The sequence below is a fragment of the Octopus bimaculoides genome, chromosome 8 (assembly GCF_001194135.2).
Source record: "Octopus bimaculoides isolate UCB-OBI-ISO-001 chromosome 8, ASM119413v2, whole genome shotgun sequence".
Lineage (NCBI taxonomy): Eukaryota > Metazoa > Mollusca > Cephalopoda > Octopoda > Octopodidae > Octopus > Octopus bimaculoides.
The window spans coordinates 67,315,200-67,323,881 of NC_068988.1; the positions used below are offsets into that span (position 1 = coordinate 67,315,200).

General features: G+C 34.9%; 1 protein-coding gene across 1 annotated transcript in view; it reads right to left on the reverse strand.

Annotated features, from left to right (window-relative positions):
- Positions 1 to 8,682, reverse strand: part of LOC106867808 (atrial natriuretic peptide receptor 1) — a 900,438-nt gene that overhangs the window by 591,067 nt on the left and 300,689 nt on the right. The gene's annotated exons all lie outside the window — the stretch shown is intronic.

Sequence of the window (8,682 nt, forward strand, 5' to 3'; positions counted from 1 at the left end):
GTGTGTATGTGTGTGTGTGTGTGTGTGTGTGTGTGTATACTTATATTCAATTACCTACATACATACAAAGGTCTACGGAAACAGGAAATATTCAGGCGCAGACTTCATAACAGTTTAATGACGTAAGTAATTTCACCTTTTATCGTTGAGATCGCATACGGTTCAATCTAGGGCGCACAAGAAATGCCCCAATTGTAACCAACTGCAAACTACTCTCCTCATCCCCAAGAATAGCCAAACCAACCTTCTTAAGAAATACCACATGCTTTGCTGGATCCTTGTGTCACTATCATTAAAATAGCTGAGCATGCTGGGGGAAAAGAAGAATGTGAATGACTCTATGCAGCAGCTACGAATTAACAAGTGGCTCAAGGAAAAACAGTAACAATATCGCAGGAGCTTAAACATAATGTAGTTGGACTACTAGTAGACTTTTGATAGCCGGTTGATTATTAAGGCTTTACAGTTAGCCAAATTCTCACAACCACTAGTGAGTGCTGCTGATCACCTGACCAAGATTTGGTACACCACTTTGCTACTTAGGGGTGATAAGGAGTAAATTGATTCAAATAGTATTCGCTACCAAAAAGTGTGATAGCCTGTCGGATTTGCTCTTCCACCACACATTAAATTCATTATCACTTCTGCTCACGAAACATAGTGGCTATGGAAATGCATCAAGGAGTATATAACATATTTTCGTTGACGACGACGTCAAACCCTATGGTTCAAATATCAACCTCCCCCCGCCCACAATGAAAATCAATTGGATCACATTACTCAATTTTCCCCAGACTTTGGCATGACATTTGGTGAATCCTAATGTGTATATTTGACAGCGAAAGTGGAAACGTTATGTCTTCATCTGAAAACCTGAAAATGAATGGCTTGACAATATTACCTCTACAGTCAGGTACAGTTATATGCAAATTGAGAAAAATGATCATATCAGATATGGACCCTTTTAAAAAAAGGAGAGGGCCAGGAATGAATATCTTAGGAGAGTAAAAGGAACATGGTCAGAGCTCTCAGCTTAAAACAAGCATATTGACCACAACACCTCAGGTCTACATTTGGCCTTCTGAAATGGTCACTACAAGAACCCAGTGAGATACACATTGGAACTTGCAAGCTTTTCAGTGTTGTAGGAAACGTCAACGTCAATGGAGATGTATAGATGCTATACCTCCCACACAAGGCTGATGGCTGTTGGACTCGTGTCTGTCTTGAATGTCATATGTAGCAAGTATTGTAACACTGCAATAAAGTTTGAAGCAGATAAAAGAGACCAGTAACTTGGCCAGGTGTGCAACCATGAATAGCATAATTAGGACAGCTAATGAACTTGAGGAGATGCATGAAAAAACATCTGATATAGATCTCTCCGGAAGGGGCATATTTAAAATATATTTCTTAGAAGAACAAAACAATAGAACAGTACAATGAGAAGATATTACATGCGAACTTGAAACGAAACACAAAAAACATTGAAAGGACTATTCATGTCAAAAGCGTGGCATGGGGTACTAACTAGTTTGTGGCATCATACTTTGAAGTCTGCTTACATGCAATTGAAGAACAAGAGATCTACACCAAGTACCTATAGAATAAAATGCAGAAAACACTGACAGACAACAAATGTAGGCTGAACTAGACAAAGACTGAAGACATCAACTACAGCATTGCTAACTGCGAGGGAATGTCTTCTAAATGTTATCTTCCAACGCGGGATGCAACCGTGAGCAGGACAGTTTGGGACAGAATAAGAAAAATCTGCAAAAAAAAAAACAAACAACCTACAGATGAAGATAGGTCAAAAGAATATGGGTGGGACTCATTAATTAAAACAGCCACCAAGTTCAAACACAGCTGGTCAAACATTGTTGTGTTGGACAACAAGGAAAATTTACGTTCTGTTTGACCTTCTTAAGACTTAAGGGACAGTGTTTAAAACAAAATGCTTTCTTCAACAATCTTGTTAGCAAATCAGTGGCAGATCAAGATATATACTAAATTAAAAAGAAATTATACATTCACACACACATACATATATAGATACAAGGGAAAGACGACATCTATGGACTACCATTAATGAGGCGTTTGCAAATCCAGTACCATGGATGCACTTTCAACTTCATACCCATTATTATTAGAGCAACAGCATACATACCAACCCGTCTGGAGCAAACATAGTATATTGGGCAGGGAATGCAAATTCACAATTCATACTCTACAAATGATAACGATATCAAGGACAATTAAAATCTACAAGACCTTTTCTTAGATTTACTGGATGATGGTTAAAGAAAATGCTTTTTGTTCACAACCTTCCAGCCACGCATGTGGCAGGTCAAAATTTACTCAAACTTTATAAGAGAACGACAACACATATTCATTCGTACATGCATGCATACATACATGCATACATACATGTATACATGCATGCATACATACATACATATATTACAATGGTGCCTGTAACACAACACATGTCACGAAAGAATATTACAGTCGTATAAAGAAAATTTGGACCTCAGAACTCTCTGCATTCAATACGACAGTGGCCCACAATGTGTTTGCAGTGCTAGTACTCATACCAACATTCGGACTGCTTGATTTGATGCTTGATGAGATCCGAGCCATTGATGGGAAAACCCGAAAAATACGAAGAAGCACACATAATTTCCACATAAACAGTGATGTAGACTGCCTCTACCAAAAAAGTAAACAAGGCAGCAGAGGTTTAACATCGATCAAAATGCCTTTTAATGTCGCATCATATCCTTTCGGCAACATCTTTTAACCACCAAGTGACGAAGTGCATCCCTTGACCAAGTTTGCATACATGATTTTGTTAACATCATAAGACTTGGAAGGCAGCTGCTTGAGCAACACTCTTTGTCTGATAACGTAGAATACATGCTCAAACAAGTCGCATAACTCTAGCACAACGTATCATCATATGAAAGAATGAACCTATATGAGCAGAAGATCATGCATGGATATGTTAGTAGAAGCTCCGTGGTGAGAGTAATATCGATCGTCAAAGCAGTTTATCATGGATCACTAGCCGGAATACTACCTCTCTCTTTGAAGGGTATGCGTTTGCAATCCATGAACAGGAAATATCAATCAATACCTGATGCACAAAAGGGATAGAAATGCGGGGAAAACCGTAAAAAAACGATATCACACTGAAGATATCACCCACATCATAAGTAGTTGTCCGAAAATGTCACCACGGTATTATCTGCCGATGAGGCATGATGATGAAGCTAGGACACTCTATAACGAAATCCGTCGGAAGGTTAATCCCGAGGACAAAGAAATAAGGGCTGACAATATGGTAGAAGTCCTAGCCACTCATAATGAAATGAAATACTAGTGGAATTTACCAGCGAAGGCCTCAATAAAGTGTAAAGCGCAACAGACCTGATAGAATGATTTGGGATAGAGAAGAGAAACTGTTTACAGTTGTGGATGTTAAAATAAAGCTGAATATCAGTGAAAAATAGAACATCTATGCTGAACTATTGAGAAATATGCAGTTTCTCTAGCCAGATTACAAATTATGTTTATGCCAGTGATTATTGGGGCCCACGGATGTTTAACAAGCTGCCTAAATACCAATCTTGAGAAGTTAGGCTTCTTAAAGCCAAAAATGAGAAAGCTAATCCAAAGACAACAGACCCAATTCATTACTGTAACAGTAAAACTCTGTAAAACTTTCCGGAAGTTTATTTAAATATATACAAGCATCTCTAGATCTGTAACTATATGCATGATAATACATACATAAAACATATAATTCTACACATATACACATACATACATACATACATACATACATATAAAAATACCCTGTTGTTGATGTTGAAATTCCAATGAAGGAATCTGGATCTAGGTTAGAAACCGGTTCTTTCTCTTTTGGCAAGAAATCTTGAAATAAACTGATTAATTACAGACATGCATACAATAGACATACACACACACACAACACGTACACGCACACACAACACGTACACGCACACACACACACGCAATTGAAATTTATAACTTTAAATGAAAAAGGACTTTACATGTTTTACAGAATAAAACAATGCTTTGAAACTGTAAAAATATTTTTTGAACATTCATAGCTAATTTAATCGGAGAACGTTTATTTACTTGAAGAATATCAGTGTTTCATTCTATTGATGTCGAGTCTTTGTACCATTTATTTACAGGGCATTTGTCAATTTTAGGTAAATTTCGCATAGTTTATGGCATAGAACATAAAACAGTGGCTTATAAAACATAATGTATTTCATGGAGTATCTTTAAGACAGCTACCGTGTTTTGCAGCCTTATTTATCCGGACTGAATCTCATTAAGTTTCGTACTTCAATTATAAATGAAAATAAAAGAAATAAAGCAAAATTATGGTATTGAAAGTAATAAGTGTCTGTAGTTTAAAACGGCCAATAATATATATGGATAATGTTTCTAATTATTGAATATTTGTGGACACACTTTTGAGATTGAGGTTAAACATAAATGCTTATCTTGCAACCACTGTCAACAGGATTAATTAATTAATGAAAATTTCATTATTTTCTGTTTACATGAAAAGAAATTGTCTAATGAGAAGTAATGACAGATAAGACGTCGGGAATATTTATACTGTCAACATTAATTTACTGATTCAGAAGTAAATGTTTTGCTTCTTTAAGTAGAGATTTAGTGAGACATTGGACTAACAATTATAGACAGATGTATTGAAATATGTTTATTAACATTTTGCTGCTCATTCTGTATTGCTCCATTAGCTATAGCTGAACGCGTTGGCTAAATTTTTAAATAAATGATAAAGGATATCGGAGATAAATGTGAGCACAAAACAGACTTAAATTGATTAGTTTGCGTGTTGGCAATATTTAATTTTAATCTTTCTGGAATTAAAGATAGGAAGAAATATTTCAAATCCAGTAATTGAAAGAAACAACCAATGCAACAGAGCTAAAGATTAAAGTGCAATCAAGGCAAATGCATGGGTATTTCATCGTAGAATATTGTGGCTTCGCATATTTTCAATTGATTTTAATTTTATATCATTTAAAGGAAGTGTTATGCTGTTTTGGTATCAGATTTCAATAAAAAATCTACTTAATATGGAAATTATGCTAGAAATAAGATAAAAATTGTATGCCATTGCATGTTCACTTTTATCTGTAAGGAAAATATCACCTGAAGGTATGGGAATATTATTTAAACATCGTTTTCTTTTTTTTACTCATTAATTATACCTCACAGAAATAATTGTCAGTAAGGAAAATTAATTTAATGACGATGATGACGACGACGATGATGATGATGATCATGATAATTAAATTGATAATAAAATTAATAATGATAGTAATAATAATAATGTTGAGGTTGACGACAATAGTGATTTCTGTATTAGATAATGATTTCTTGAATAATAATAATAATAATAATAATAATAATAATAATAATAATAATAATAATAATAATAATAATAATAATAATAATAATAAGAAGAAGAAGAAGAAGAAGAAGAAGAAGAAGAAAAAGAAGAAGAAGAAGAAGGAGGAGGAGGAGGAGGAGGAAGAGGAAGAGGAAGAGGAGGACGAGGAGAAAAACAAGACTAAGAAGATGTAAAATTAGAAAGGGGAAGGAATGAAATACATGCGCGGGCATGTTCGAGAATGCCAACATTATCAAATATTTGATTTAAAAGAGATAACTATACTAGGAAAAGAGGAACGCTTCGCCATGGTCGCTCGGCCTCTCAGAAACAGTGGCCTCAATTTACTCCTTTTAAAGAAACATAGAACAATGTAACTATAGATAGATATAGTAAAGCGAAGTCAGCATGGTTATAGTTGAGAAACTTATTTCAGTTTTTATTTTCCTTCTGAACTCATATTGGCCTACGCAACAAATGTAAGTAAATAAAGCGCGAATTTATGCGGTTTCTTTTGCTTGGTATCTGTTGTGTCGACGCCCCCAGGCAAAGAAGTAGGATCTCCCAAGATATATAAATAGAGGTAGTCTCGCCGTTATAGGAGTGTTGAGTAGCAGTCGAGTAGCAGTGGTGTAGCGGTTGAGTAGAGATCATCCGAAGGTGCTAGATAGTGGTAGCTTGAGACATAACAGTAGCAGAATGTAAATTAGTTAAAAATATAATTAGTTTCAATTGCAATTAGTGTTATTGACAACTTAACTGGTTGATTAAGAAAAGTTAAAAGAGACAGTTATGTTAAGAAACCTAAAACTGATTTCAAAATCGATCGTTCAAAATTTAGCGCTTCGTTTGCATCTTACAACTTTAATTTTCAAAGTACATACAAATGTATTTATTTCTCTTTAATCCGATAGATGCAATGACTAAACACGTTGGATGTTTCGGATCTATTATCTTGTTATCGCTTCTGTTATACACTATTATCCTGGAGACTGGGTGTAGTTTGATCTAAACTCGGTCTTTTGTAAGTAACATCCTTCAGACCCCACCAAAAACCGACTTTTCGCCGGAACCATCTAAATGCTTTTTCTACATGTTCTTCGTGGAGGTGTTTACAAGTTGAAATGAAAAAAGTAAAGGTGTGTTAAACTCTGATGTACTTTGCCAATCTATGCTTAGTTCTAAATGGTGTAATCATTATTCTGATGTTATTGTATCACTCACTATTATAAACATGTATACAACGCGTATCAAATTAAAGATCCTGACATAAGAACAATGATTTTATAAGTGTAGTCTTCGCTATGTGGTAAGAAGTTTGCTTCCTAACCACATCATTCTGGGTTCAGTCCCACCGCGTGACAGTTTGGGTAAGTCTTCTACTATAGTCACAATCCGAACAAAATCTTGTGAATGCATTTGGTTGATGGAAACTGAAAGAAGCTCCTTGCATAATACAAACACATACACATACATAGATACATACATACATACGTACATACACATGTCCACATATATATATATATATGTTTATACTTGTGTGTGTGACCTCGTGTCTGACCCCACCACTGCCTGATAGCCCTTGTTGGTTTGTTTACGCCCCCATTTCATAGTGATTCGACTCTTAGAATATGTATCAGGTTTAAAACGTGATTACCGGGGTTGATTCTTTATACGTAAACCCTTCAAGACTGTGTCCCAGAATGGTAGCTGACTAATAACTAAAGCAAGTAAAACAAACATTCAAAACTTATCCAATATTAGAGAAATGTAGAGACTATAGAAAATTTGTTCTGATAATTCCAATAATTGCATCTTGTTTCATCTGTAACTTAGACGAAGTAATATTGTTAATTTACGCGTTTAATTTTTTTTCTCCTTTATAGTAAATCGATAGAAGCTACAAATCAATCGAATCGCAGATTCGGTACATTGAGAATATGTCAGAGTAGTAAAGATCTTGTCACTAAAGTGTTAAAATTTCAACAAAGTAAAAATAGACTTGTAATATTTAGTTTGATATGCTTCACTGTAAATATTGATTTGTACATTCACAGAAAACAAATTAGGTTTTGAGCGAACTATTTTTCCTCGAATACAGAAACACAGTTAAAATAACATTAGGCGTAAAACATCAATAAGATTTTATGAGAATATGAGCAGGCTTAAAAATAGTTTTATAATACTAGGAAATTTATATTGAAATTACTGCACTAGATGGATGCTGCTTTATTTTTGTCTGTAAAATGGAGTTCTACTACAACAGTTACAGTGTCTCCTCATAAATTGAATTAACAGTTCTAGTTATAAGAGGAAAAATAACAGACACACTACACAATATTTCGGTAAACATATATACATGTATGTACGTGTAAATGTATGTACATATGCATGCAAGTGTTGATTTTTTATTAAAATACGCTTGTTATCAACAATAAAGAGATAATATATGATACAGTTAGACTAAAATTTCACTGTGAAAGCTATTTGACACAACAATGGAATAAGTGGGCTCCTATCATGCACATTATTGTGAATTGTCCTGTAGGTGCGTTTATTTACTGTTGCAGTTACTGTTCTTAATTTGGGATTGAATTATAATTTAATTTAAGAATATGACTACTTTAGCTTTTATGTTCTGTTACCCATTCCATTTACTTCTCTGCTAAAATTCCGGTCATATCAACCTTAATACACATTTTAATCTGTTACATGTTTCATCGTTCTAGTTTGTCGAACCGCTACGGTATGGCATATAAAGGGACACTGGAATGAACGACATAAATTTTTTCATCGAACAAATTATTTCGAACACAAAGGCGGAAAGATAGACTTTGCAGTTGGAAATAATGTATCTGATAACGTAACGTATTTTCATAATGCATATTACAAAATGAAGTGTTATGAATCAAATTTGAGTTTGACGCTGTCCATATGCAAACTTTTAACACACATACACATATAAGCACACACACACACGCACACACACACACGCGTGCGCGCACGAGCACACACACACATGTATACATATAAATGGCATTCCACTTGTTACGACTACGGAGGTCCCAGCTGATCTGGCAATAAAGTGTGTTCAAGAATACAATTCGCCGTCAGGAACTGAACTCACGATCTTGAGCACAATTCTCTAACCACTTCACCACGCATCTTCACTACACACACACACACACACACACACACACACACACACACACACA